A 14,103-nucleotide genomic window follows, 5' to 3' on the forward strand; every position below is an offset into this window, starting at 1 on the left:
GACAAGCGTTGGTATCAGAGATAAATATTGGCTGCTTATATTATTCTATTGATGTTAGTACTGATTTGAATCTAAAATGTTGGACACTATTTGTGATCCACTATGGTTTCCTAGCGTTGTCATAGATAAAACAATATTTTTGTGTTCTTTAGTTGGTTACAATAATTTTAAAGTGTTGGTCTCAGGTATTCTGTTTCTTTTTGGAATGTTGGAAGAGTAGCACCTAACTCGCCAACTATTCTCTAAGACTCAAGTTTACCATCCCAACACCTGAGTACATTGTGTTCATTAAGTAATTGATCTCATTTACTTCACTAACTATGGTGGACACCAATCACAAAGGTGGTATCATTCCACATTTTTATTCAGGCTATCTATGGCCATAAAAGTTCCCAAATTGAACTGCACAGGGTTTCTATTTCAGTTATCAATCACAAAACACATATGCCTTCTCCTATATTCCCCCTTTCAGTGATATTGCTTGTAAACAGGGATGCCCCAACATACTTTTAATTGCTATGTGTGTTTTAATTTATTCTTGTGACCTTTCCCACTGTTGTACATTTCCCACTGTTGGATTGTTTTCTAAAGCCCAAGGACACATGGAGACATCAACTGGTCTTAGGCATCAAGGCCAGGTAAGCTATTCCTTTCATTCTGTCCACATGCTCCCAAAGTCTCTTAGATAATCTGGTCTGTCTTGCGAATGGCCTCAGCATTCAGTTCCCTCTGTAAATCTCCATTTTAAGGAGAAATTCAATTACAGTTGGTTCTCCAATCCATTTTGTTTACTGTCAAATAGGTAAGTTCCTTTTCTTATCTCCCAAAACTCTCTTCTCTTGCTATGCGTTTGAGGTTAAAAACCTAGCAAACTCCATCCATGCAGCATTATTTGACACTGCAATTTTGGATCGGGAACAGCCTCTGAAGGGCTCCCTTCATTTATTCACAACCAGTAGGGGTCTCCTCCTTGCTTTGATTGGCCCATACATATGTATTCTTCTTTCTCAGTATGGACCTGTGCCATTATTAAGAATTCTATATTCACATTTAGAAGAATACTCTGAACCAGGAGACATGCTTTGTTTATATAGCTGCATGCCTTACAGTTATCAAAGTATGCACATTTATTTTTAAATCAGACATTTTAATATATATTTTTGCATTTGCATCTGATCTTCCATATACCATTGAAATCAGATCTATATCTTGAAAATTCAACAAACTGTTCTAATGTTATTGCCGAAAACCTATTTCCCATGGTGCCTTTTGAATGTATCTCTTTTATTGCCCCTTTTTATACTGACATGTCATTTAATGTGAATTTATTTGCATTTAAGTGTGGGCTTGCTCATTGTATAAACAGAACCATCTGCTGTCTTTAAACAAATAACCATTTTAATAGGCTGCTTTAATCGAAAAGACACATTCCTCTGGTGGCCTTCCTGCTCTGTCAAGGTTACCTCTTTAATTGAGGTCCCATTACTGACTGACAATGTATTCATCAATCTCTTACCAGAGTGGTCTTCCAAAATAACTTATCAGAATTATACAATGAAACCCTTATTTTGGAATTCAAACTTATCTCTAATGTTAATTTCAATTTGTTTTTAATGTTATTTAGTGAAGCCGTGTAATGCCTTTTCAGCAATAAGTGCAAATGCCTGCTGGTTATATCATCTGCAGTGTTCCTTGAGTGCCAAAAGGGAAATGGCTTGTAATTGCAAAATAAATAGTAAATCCTGAGGAATATGATGTCAAGAATATGGTATTCATATGTGCGTTTTATATAGTGCAAACTTAGCTCAAGAACAACAGATTGCTGTACATGGTTCAAGGAAAAGGAGGGCAATTTACAATAGGGCAAGAGTGGTGGTAAAACCGGAGACCGAGTTACCTACGTCAGACCAGGGAATTCCCTGAGGAGGAGGGCTTTAGTTTTTCACTGAACTAGAGAAACTTTGTACAGACCTGATTCCCACCAGTATGGATTTGCAGTATGCCGAGTCATAGCATGAAAAGGACTGTAGCGTGAGGATCTTTTTCTATCAGGTTAGTTTAGTTTCCAGGAGAAGTGGGTTTGCTCCTGGTTATCTTGCTTCAATTTTCGGGATAAATAATCCTTCTAACACGGTAGTTAGTGCGATACAGGTTCGCTTTTATTAATGGTATTTTGAGCGGTTCTTCTTAATACAGTGGTGAGTGTTTAGAACACTGTTCTGGCATTTGTGCACTAGCTCAGTCAGCCGACACGTGTTTCGACCCAAAGGGTCTTTCTCAAGGCTGAACAATATTCAAGAGTGCAAGGTGATGTGTGGTAAATGACATTTTGTTACAAGCATGTTTAATTACATTCATTAAACGTGGTGGGATAAAAGATATATTTTCCTACCAATCGTCCTCTCCTACCCCTCTTGTTAACCTCTCTCTTTCTCTCCCCCTATTCATTTTCTTTCTTCCAACTGTTTTAATAATCCAACCATGAATGGAATGTACAATCATGTAATGCTTTTAATCTGTAACCACCACCTCACATCACCCACCACGTTTAATGAATGCAATTAAACATGCTTGTCACAAAATGTCATTGACCACACATCACCTTGCACTCTTGAATATTGTTCAGCCTTGAGAAAGACCCTTTGGGTCGAAACACGTGTCGGCTGACTGAGCTAGTGCACAAATGCAGAACAGTGTTCTAAACACTCACCACTGTATTAAGAAGAACCGCTCAAAATACCATTAATAAAAGCGAACCTGTATCGCACTAACTACCGTGTTAGAAGGATTATTTATCCCGAAAATTGAAGCAAGATAACCAGGAGCAAACCCACTTCTCCCACGCACCAAATTGGGGTCCAGGCTAAACCCCAAACCACTCCTGTGATCTTGCGACACCAGAACAGTCCTCCAACCCATAATAAAAGTGGCGCTCCGCACGGGCAGGTTCCATTTCTAGAGCCAACCCAGACCCTTAGTTTAGTTTCCAGTTTAGCAATGGTCTGGCTCCTAAAAGGGCATGTGCTACTCGAGATGTTAAGTTTGTCTGCAAGGAGGCAGAGGTTGTGCAGGATGGGTGTGATGTGATAGAATGTTTTCTTTAGAACCAGTGTTAGGGAGGGCTGTGGCCTAATGGACAGCTTTGAGGAGACCTAGATGTACTGCACACAGCCGGAGAGGATGGTGTTACTCTTGTCAATATGTGCAATCACAAGAGGCTGTACCATAGTCTGGAGTGTCCTAGAGAGGGTGAAATGGTTTAGTTTTGTGGCGCAATGTGATCTAGATAGCACACAGTCTGTGCTTTCCCATTGATGTGTTGTTGAAACAAGATATTTCTGTCAATGATGAACACAAGAAATGTGTTAGACAGGGCAAGTTGGGAGAGAAATCTCTCCATTTGGATCTTGTTCAGCAATACTTGATTGTTTCCTGTTTGGAGGGATGGATGAGGATCAGGAATTTCACTCGAGTAGAGTTTTAGGTATACACTTGTCATCCATGTTTGAATGGTGGCAAGGCATTTTCGGAGCCTAGTGCTGTTGTGGGACCAGTTTACTTTAAGGTACAGATGAGTGTCAACTGCATACGGGTGTATCGAGATCTGAGTCTGAGATCTTTTCTTTGGTTGGTAGGAGGTATGGTTTCATTGGTATAAGTGGATGACTTTAGTGAAATGAGTGTGTCGGTGAGATGATTGAGGTTCATGGGGCTCAAGTCAGTCCAAGGCAGTGGGGACGGCTGTGGGATAGATAACAGAAGTGCAGAGGATTAGGAGGTATTGAGTCAATGTCTAATTGTGTCAATTTCGTTAATGAAGAAATTATTGATGGCATTGCATTTATTTAAGGGCTGTATGTCTGGGACTGATGAACTGTTTGACTATTTCAAAGAGGGGTTTGCTCCTACTTGAGGCTGCACAATTGTTGAGAAGTGGTGGGAGGCTTTTGTTTCAATAGTTAAAGCCCAGCGTGTTGAGAAGAATGCCTTAAAGGGGTGAGGAGATGTTCAGGTTTGTGCATTTTGTGCCAACGTTTTTTGTGTGCTCTAATCAAGCATTTGCTCTCTGGTAATTCCAGGGTCTACTATGGGGCAGAGGGATTACTCCGAGATGCCATGTATTTAAACTGGCATATGTGCCGACCAACTCTTGTGAGGTTTGGTTGAAGGTTTGCATTACAGAATTTACATGAGTTGTCACAGGGCGGTTGGGCATGCACATTTCCCATGCTTCCACTGGGAAGTTTCTGAAGAAGTGATATGTGGGCATGATGGGGCTGGTGTGTCCACCCACTTTTTGGCCTATCCTGGAGCTCTGTGGAATTCAAAACAATGCCTTTAAATAGGATGATATGATGTGATATGATATGGAATTTGTAACGCGCCTATACACAAGTGTTTCACGGCGCGACGAGGCAGGGAGGGGGGAACAAGGGGAAGACAGACAACGATACTACTAGGCCATGTGTCATTCAGATCGCGCAAGTGCAGGGGTAGGGGGAAGGGAGAGGTGCATGGGGAAGGCGAGGGGGGGGGAAGTGCAGTACAAGGTAAGTAGAATAAATAAATAAAAGGGCCAGCTGGTGGCAAGGTAAGTGCAGAACAAGTGCTGGGACGGGGGGGCTATAGGGATACAGAGACAGTCCCGCAGTGCAGGGGTTGCCAGGGAGGCAGTGCAAGTGGAGAGTGGCTGGGCCCAGGACCGAGGTCGGTGAAAGTGGCCCAGTTGCAGATTCAGTGCAGTTTCAGCGAATAATTGGCAGGGAAGACGGAGAGAGAAAGCAGAAGCAAAGAGGAAGGTTTTGTGGTGCTTCCGGAACCGGAGTAGGTTCTCCTCAAGTTTCTGGCAGGAAGGGTGTTCCAGAGGGAGGCCCCTGCCGCGGAGAGAGATCTACCCCCAGCTCGTTGCTTCGAGAAGCGGCTGACCCTGAGGGAGTTGGAGACGGATGAGCGAAGGGCTCGGGAAGGAAGATATTTAGGAAGAGAGAGTTGAAGGTATTTAGGCCCTAGGCCCCAGAAGGCCTTGTGGACAATGCAGAGGGTTTTGAACTTTATCCTCGCAGCCACTGGGAGCCAGTGTAGAGATTTCAGTCCTGGAGAGATATACCGTCCCTGGGCTTGAGGCCAAGGACAAGTCTCGCAGTTCTGTTCTGGATGAGTTGCAGAGGGCGGAGTGTGGAGGCAGGCAGGTTAAGATAGAGGCTGTTACAGTAGTCCAGCTTTGAGAAAACCAGGGCTCGGGAGTCAGCGAGCTTCTGAGGGAAGGAGAGGAAGGGAAGAATACCTCTGAGGAGGTGCAGCTGGTAGTGTGACTTCTTAGAGACGTCAGATATATGAGGAGAGAAGGAGAGTGTGGAGTCGAAGATAACCACAAGGTTTTTTGCCTTGCATGTAGGAGCAGGAAGAGGGCCAAGAGAGGCCGGCCACAGAGCTGCAGGGAAGGAGGGAGTGGGTGTGCCGATGAGCAGAATCTCAGTCTTACTGGCATTAAGGCAGAGGTCATTGGCGGCACACCATGCCTGGATAGCAGACAGTCAGAGATGAGGGAGGGAGAGGAGGAGGCCGAGGGTAGCCTGAAAATGAGCTGGGTATCGTCCGCATAGCACTGAAAGTTGGGGCAGAGAGCGCGATGCGGTGGGCAAGGAGTGCCAGATACTGGTTGAACAGCCAGGGGGAGAGATTAGATCCCTGGGGGACACCACAGGTGGAGAAAAAAATGTCAGAGAGGAAGAACCCGAGTTGGACCTGGGAGGGTCGATTGGAGAGGAAAGAGGTCAGCCACGCCAGAGCCTGACCAGTGATACCCAGGTTATCACGGAGACGGTTGAGCAGGATGGCATGGTTGACAGTGTCAAAGGCAGAAGAGAGATCGAGCAGAATGAGAACACACGGAGTGTTGGAGTCGAGGTCCAAGAGCAGGTCCTCACGGATGTTCAGGAGAGCAGTTTCCGTGCTTCTGGCAGCTCTGAAGCCAGATTGATGGTCAGGAAGACTGCCAACAGATTCAGCATGGAGGTTAAGCTGGGAGATGGCCAGTTTCTCCAGGAGCTTGCCCAGGAAGGGAGTGATGGAGATTGGGCGATAGTTAGCCGGGCAGGAGGGGTCAGAAGAGGGTTTCTTAAGAAGAGGGTGCACAAGGGAGTGCTTAAGGGGGGGGATGGGAAGACTCCAGAGGCGAAGGAGTGGTTGCAAAAGTCAGCCAGGGCAGGAGCCAGGGAGTCAATGTGGTCCTTGATAGTTTTGGATGAAGATAGCATGCACATGGCAGTGATTTGGAAAATTGGGTAAAAGTTTAAATTAGTTGTGATACAGGCAATGTAAAGGGCAATGTACAGACCACAGTTTTATAATTAAAATCAATTATCAAGCGCTTGTTGAAAGAAGACACTTATTGAAGGAGCCTGTGAAAATATTCCTGTTGATTTATAGTCAGAAAATTTGGGAAAATAAAGCTCCTATATAATCTGTTTGGAAGAGACCTATTAGATAGAGTTGTTATCTTTCAAAGGAGTTTGAGAGCTCTGAGGACCAAAAGGGGCTTCAATTGAATAATGAAAAGGACGTTACCCTTCAATCAGCACAAAATAATTGTTAACTAGCATTTGATGTGGGGCAAGAATAAGAATGTGCTTGTTGCAGAAATGCAGCCTTTTGTTAAGTACCTACTTGGACAGACATTCCGTAGAAAAGAGAGGACTCGATCTATAATATATTATAAAATATAATATAACATTGAGCGTTGTTTTTGTGCGAAAATGTAAACCTCTATTTTCAAACAATTAAGGTGCAAAGTGCATTGCTTCAACAATATGTCATTATAAACCAGGCTCTGACGAATTGACTTCCGGGCCACCAGTGGTCCAGGGATGAATATCGGTTTCTAAACCATCAATCAGTCCCCCACCTCTAGTACATCAGACTGGATTCAAACAGATTGAAAACACAAGCAAATTATAAACTTCCTTGTCCAATTTTGGTAACGTGGAGGGAACGGCAGGCTTAGTCGTGGATTGTTGGTTAGTTGCAACACAGTGAAAATACAATTATTACCCAATGATGAAAGGGACTGTCCTGTCAAGGATGTATAAATATCTACGTTATTATTATCCAACAGACAGTTCTAGCACACTACACAATACAACCCACCCCACGCTGGAAAGGAATGTAGAGGACAGACAGTTTCATAGAATGAAAAGGGATACACTCTGGATACTGACAAGAGGGTTGTTGGTAATTATTCGCAATAGTCAAGGATACTTGGTTTCAACACAAAGGGAGCAATGCGTCGTAAAATGTCACGGGGGGCCTTCGGAGAAGGACCAGCGGGACAGAACAACATGTACCTTGTGCTTGTAGAAGTTATTGGTGCTCGACAGTATAGAGTCGGTTTCAGGGTGCTTTGCAGCTTCTGCAACAGAGTTCAAGATGGGAGACGGCTGCGTGCATAAGGCAGCAGGCAGCTCGGCGAGCGAGGCTGGATAGATGGCTGCAGGCTGGCCTACATGGTGGCTCAGGGTCAGGAATCATTGTCTTAGTGGTGGTTGATGGGTCTGAAGCACTGGTCGAGGCATCTTGGACGACGTTAGCGACTGTGGCGTGACAACAGTCAGCAGTGCAGTCAGTTGCAGCTGAAGGCCTGGACTGGCTCGAAAATTTCCTTTAAGGCAGATGCTGGTTGATGCTCGTCGATGCTCTCCTGGCCGTTCCCTTACTGTGGGTACCATCTATCGGCCACCTTGTCAGATCTCCTCCTGCCTCTCTGAGTGGGCGGACCTCTCCTCTTCCCTCCTGGGCTCACCACTGAACTCCTCCTTCTTGGAGATTTTAACATCCACCTGGATGATTCCTGTCCTTCCTTCGGACTCTTTCGTGACCTCGGCGACTCTCTCACTCCCTATCCTCCCCTCTGACCCGACTCGCTCTGTAGGGAACACTCTGGATGTTCTGATCCCTTCAGACCTTCCCCTTTTGATCCCTCTCACCACTCCTCTCTCCTTGAGTGATCACTTTCTCCTTTGCTCCCAGCTCACCCGTTCTACCCTTCAGGCCAAGCCAACTCCAGCACTGCCACCTACCTTGTTTGTTTGTTTGTTTGTTTGTTTGTTTTATTCATTTATAATGCGCACCAAACCTGAGGGTAAGAGGGCGCAGCAGTACAGGATATGCGAGGCATTGGTTACATAGTTACATAGTTACATAATTACACATAATGCTAGAAATATATACAGGCCGTAGCAGTAATACAGTAAATTATATACAGAATATTCTAAAGGTTACAGGTATTATATCAGCAGGGTGGTGGTGTGGGGGTGGAAAGGAGGTACTGGCTAGTTGATTGATTGCTTCAGATGGTTGATGTAGTTGGATCTGAATTTGAGGTAGGATTTCTCCTCACGTATGGTGTGGGGCAGTGAGTTCCATACTTGGGCTGCCCGGATGGGGAAGCTGGCGCCTCCAGCCTTGGTCAATTTGAATCTAGGAATAAGTGTGTTGGCATTGGAGATTCGTGAGGGTCTGGAGGATCTTCTTTCTACAAATTTGTCTGTTAAATAGGGAGGAGCCACGTTGTTAAAGGCTTTGTGTGTAAGGGAGGCAACTTTCAGTAGGATTTTCTCTTGGGTCGACAGCCAGTTGTTATTACGCCTTATCTTCGTAATGTGTGATCGTCTAGGGATACCAAGAGCTGCTCTCAAGGCATTAATTTGTAGAATTTATATTCTAGGTAGGATGTATATGTTGGCCCCAATATATAAGGCATTGCAGTAATCGAGTCTAGATAGAACGAGAGCTCTAGCTAGAATCATGCAATTATCATTTGAGATAGTGTTTACCTGCTCTGATGAGCTTACATGTGTAAGCTGTGGCTGAAGCCAGTGAGTTCACCTGTTTGTTGAAGGAGAGAGTGGCATCTAGAGGGAAGTATAGAGTCTTCACTTCCTTGGCTACCTTAATAGTGTTCCCATCGATCTCAAAGGCAGAGTAGTCCTGGCCTAGTTTTTTGAGATTGGAGTGTGTGTCCAGAATGATTAACTCTGTTTTGTCATCATTAAGGCATAGACCTTGAGTAGCCATCCATGCCTGGATGATGAGATACACCCAATTCACCAAGGCCAAATCCTTATTGTAATCCACTGAAAGCGGGTGGAGAATCTGGGTATCATCTGCATAGCTAGTGTAGGTGATACCAAGAAGGTCCAGATCATCAAAAAGGGGCTTAGTAAATATGTTCTATAGCGTTGGAGATACACAGGAGCCCTGGGGAATTCTGCTTGAAATGGGGATCAGGTCCGCTGCATCTGAGGGGGAGAACACCCTCATGGTCCTTTCACTAAGGAAGGATTCAACCCATATTATGGCTTCTTTAGAGAAATGTGCAGCAGAGTTAAGGTGGTTACATAGGACCTTGTGATCTACAAGGTCGAATGTGGCCAAGAGATCCAAGAGTAAGAGGAGGGATGTTTGACCTTTGTCTCTTAGCTCATCAATTTGAGCTTTCAAATTGATGAGAGCGTTCTTGGTCCCATGTTGTGGACGGAAGCCAGACTGCCTTACTCCTAGGAGCTTGTGGTTTTCTAGGAATTTTTGGATTTGGGTATATGCAATCTTGTCCAGGATTTTTTACGGAAGGGGACTGTCGTGATGGGGCGGTAGTTAGACTGTCTTACTCCTAGGAGCTTGTGGTTTTCTAGGAATTTTTGGATTTGGGTATATGCAATCTTGTCCAGGATTTTTTACGGAAGGGGACTGTCGTGATGGGGCGGTAGTTAGTGGGAGTGAGGGAGTCTAGGGGTTGTTTTTTTAGCAATGGCAGTACCCATGATTGTTTCAGGTTGGAAGGCACAGTGCCTGAGTTGATTGAGGCATTTACGAATTTGGCTATGAAGGGGGAGAGTTCTCTAGCGGCATCTTTTATAAGTTGTGCAGGGCACAAGTCGCCTTGGCAGTTGGATAGCTTGAGAGGATGACTTTCTCCACCTCCAGGATAGATGTTTTTGCACATCTAAATTGGGTAGTTGTGTTTTGCTCCATAGAAGGTGGGTTGGCGTTAGATATAGGCAGTTGATTAAGTACTGCTTTCTTAGCCGCTATTGTTTTTTGGAGCATGGTAACTTTGTTGGCCAGAGCATGTTGTATTTCTGTGCACCAGGCTTTGTCTTTTGTGCATATATCTGGGATGGGAGTAGGCGACTCTAGTTCCTTTAAGATAGCAAACAGCTCCTTCATACTTGAATTGGCTGAAGAGATAAGTTTATTAAATGAGTTGCGTTCGGCCAGGATGATTTCCTTCTTGTATTGTGAGATTTCTATCAGTTTGTTTTTATGGTCTTCTGATGGGGTAAGTCTCCAAGTGGATTCGCAGCTTCTTTTAAGTTGACGGAGATCTTTCAGTTCGGGGGTGAACCATTTATTAAGGTGGGCTTTGGGTTTGCTTGGTCTACGTTTTAGACGGACGATTTTGTCAAGAGTGGTTCGTATAATTTTGTTATACTCTTCGACAAGCATCTCTGGGTCTAGATGTTCATCGAGTTGGTTTAGGATGGGTAGAATGGCAGGAATTACTTTGTCCTTAGTGATACTTTTTTGTTCCGGGTAGTGCATGAAGGTGCCATATTGGCTGCAGGAGGGAGTGGCCTAGTGGTAGATAAGTCATAGGTTATCAAGTAATGGTCCATCCGTAGTTGTGGGGAGATGAAGATAATGGAGGCGGAACAGTTCTAGTCTGCTAACCAATCGAGGGTTCTCCCTCTATTATGGGTGGGTTCAGCAATTTTTTTGGTTAGTCCTAATTCAGTGAGGGTATTGGCCACATTGACGGCATGTTTGTCTGATGGGTCATTATAACCTAGCTTAAAGTCTCCAAGAATGTGTGGAGGTTTTGAGATTAGTAGATAATAGACAGTTAATGTCTTCTTCCAATGTACCCACCGGGCCTGGGGGCCTATAAATAAGGTAGATAGTCAGGTTCTGGGAGTTGTGCAGTGGGAGTTTGATAGCGCACACTTCACAGGATTTTGAGTCTGGAGTGGAGGTAGTTCTCATGTTTAGGCTGATTTTGGCAATGATGGCAATACCACCACCTCACATGTTATTTCTATCTTGTCTCAGAATGGTGTAGCCGTCTGGGTTTGCTGGAGATAATAGGGGTCCAGGTGCCTCATGCAGCCAGGTCTCTGTGATGACGAGGAAGTCCAACATATTAGACAGTATAAGTTCACAGATGTCAGTGGCATGCGCCGTTAGGGATCTGGTATTTATTAGTCCGCCTTTGAGAGGAAGGGCTGCAGTGATGATTTTAGTTTGTTTGGTTTTGATAGGAGGTTGCCGATGACCTAGTTGTACAATTAACAGTGCTGGTTTGTTGAGTGATGGTTCTTTTATTGGTTGCAGGGAGGGATCTAGTCAAGGGTTCATGTAATCTCAAGAGTCTTGCTCTGAGTCTGGAATTTCTGGTGGGTGGGCTATATGGTATGCTTAGGGGTTCGCTAGTAGATCCAGTCCTGGGTCAACTGGTAAGGTTGGCTTGCTCCATGGTGGTGCAGAAGGAGGTGGCTATATAGGTTGTGTTGTGTTGGAGAGTCTTAGTAGTGAGGTGGAGGTTAGTACCGGAAGTTAGGCAGGTTAGGAACAGCAGGTAGGTGATAGACCAAAGGCAAAGTGTTATGATGCTCATGGTGTATCACTATTAGGGAAGTGTATACTTGTCCTTAGGCAACGCTGATGCGTATGTGCAGAGGGGGAGTACCCTAAATGCTTAATCTGAATACAGCAGACTAGGCAGACATATGGGATAAATGCAACAATCAATGGAAAGGCACATATGGGCTAGATGGAACAATCAAATGGCAGGGCACATATGGACTAAATGGAACAATCAAATTGCAGGCACATATGGTCTAAATGCAACAATCAAATGGCAGGGCACATATGGGCTAAATGGAACAATCAATGGGAAGGCACATATGGGCTAAATGGGACAATCAAATGGCAGGCACATATGGGCTAAATGCAACAATCAAATGGCAGGCACATATGGGCTAAATGCAACAATCAAATGGCAGGTACATATGGGCTAAATGCAACAATCAAATGGCAGGCACATATGGGCTAAATGCAACAATCAAATGACAGGGCACATATGGGCTAAATGGAGCAATCCATGGAAAGGCACATATGGGCTAAATGCAACAGTCAATTGCAGGCACATGTGGGCGAAGTGCAACAATCAAGTGGCAGGGCATGTATGGGCTAAATGGAACAATCAATGGAAAGGCACATATGGGCTATATAAATAATGGCAGTCTGTCCGGATGGTTACAGGTAACTATGGGATACATAGAGTATCGGCTTGAGTACTAGGGTTGCTGGGGTACAGCAGCAGGCTAGTGCAAGGTAATAACAGTGGCCTACAGTTGGCTGGAATTCAAATGGGTGATTTTACAAGGAACAGTGGGAAGCAGCAGGCTCGACTAGGCTATTTCAATTGAAGCGGTGGGCTGTAACATTAGCATAAAGGCCAGTTAATTGTGGGCGTGGCAGGTAAAAACGGTGAGAGTGTCTATATGAGCTAACAGCGCAATGTGGTTTGAAGTGTCTTTGTGCAAGTTTCAGAGAGCAGTTCATAGAAATCATGTACATGGACATATGGGCCATCAAACATAACAAGAGAGTGGGCAAATTATTTGTGATGCATGGCAGACAATTACTTAGAGTGATCCTGTTGGCTGTATATGTGCACCTCGTATGATGGGCTAAGTTCTTAATTTTTGGCTGCAAAAAGGTATTAGGACAACGAGAAGCAGAAGCTGGAAACAGGTGCGTCACTGGAGGAATCAGTATGCACATCCATGCGCAAACAGGGGTAAACAGGGTCGATTGGCCTAAGAGGCCTTCAGATGGCCGCCTGCTCTTCCGCCTGTTGGCGGATGTTTGTGTTTAAATAGGAGCACAAACACGCGTTGCCTAGCAACGCCGAGGCATCTCAGCCTCGTTTTCATCCTGCATTGCGCCCAACATTTTGAAATGGCTTAATGTCGGTGCGTGCGGTTTGTATGCGGATTCAGGGCCCATGGAGGTAGGAGGAAGCAAAGTAGTGCCCAGGCATGGCAGGATACAGGCTCAGCTAGTGTCTCCACGCACAGGGGGACGGGTTGCCGCTTGGATGCGGCACGCAGAACACGGCTTCTCTGTGCAGGGGGCCTTGTCCTTGTTGAATGTGGGGGCTCCTGCCCTCTCCAAAAGTGGGGTTACTCTGTTATCCGACCCATGAAGCGTATGTCAGTTGAGGCTGTCGCCGCCACTTTCTCACCCACTCTGCTCTCTTGGCTGACTCCCACCCAGACACAGCCCTTTCCATGCGCCACTATGCAATATCTGATGCTCTTGATTTTCTTGCCCCTGTCATGAGGATCCGCCTGAAGCCCAAAGCCAAGTGCAACTCTTGGGTACAACTCAGACCTTGTCGCCCTTAATCGCAAGTGCGAGGAAATGGCGTGCTTCCGGTACACCTTCTGACAAACTGGCCTGCCGTCACTCTAAAGGCAACACTGGCTCTCTGTCCACACCAAGAATAGAGCCCACATCCAATCCTGTGTCTCTGCGGCATCTAACAACTCAGCTGAACTCTTTAAAATATGCAAGGAGCTGGCCAATCCTGCTGCAGTCTCTACCTCTCCTGTCCCCTCTCAGGCCCTCTGTATGGCCCTGGCTTCTCATTTCATCTCCAAAACTCAGGACATCCTGTCCTTTCTCTCTTCCTCTCCCCTCCTGCTCCCTCTACTCCGTGCTCTTCCTCTGGCCCTTCTTCGTCCACCTCTCCTCCCTCCTTCTCTGCCTTTCCCCTGTTCTCCCCAAATGAGGTTTCTAGACAAGTTCGATCTATGATAGTCTGGTCAAAAGAGGTTCACCCCGTTCCTCCAAAACCATCAAGGACCACATTGACACCCTGGTGCCTACTCTGGCTCACTTCTGCAACCACTCCTTCGCCACTGGAGTATTCCCTTCCCACTGAAAGCAATCCCTTGTGCACCCTCTTCCTTAAAAACCCTATGCTGACCCTTCCTGCCCGGCTAACTATCGCCCAATCTCCATCACTCCTTTCCTGGG

At 45.4% G+C, this 14,103-nt stretch overlaps 1 protein-coding gene across 2 annotated transcripts in view; it reads left to right on the forward strand.

Moving 5' to 3' along the window:
• The window catches only part of DNAH9 (dynein axonemal heavy chain 9), a 1,527,051-nt gene that overhangs the window by 530,374 nt on the left and 982,574 nt on the right, over window positions 1-14,103 (forward strand). The window lies entirely within an intron of this gene.

This window comes from Ambystoma mexicanum, chromosome 3q, assembly GCF_040938575.1.
Source record: "Ambystoma mexicanum isolate Mex_15411 chromosome 3q, UKY_AmexF1_1, whole genome shotgun sequence".
In the NCBI taxonomy this organism is placed as follows: domain Eukaryota; kingdom Metazoa; phylum Chordata; class Amphibia; order Caudata; family Ambystomatidae; genus Ambystoma; species Ambystoma mexicanum.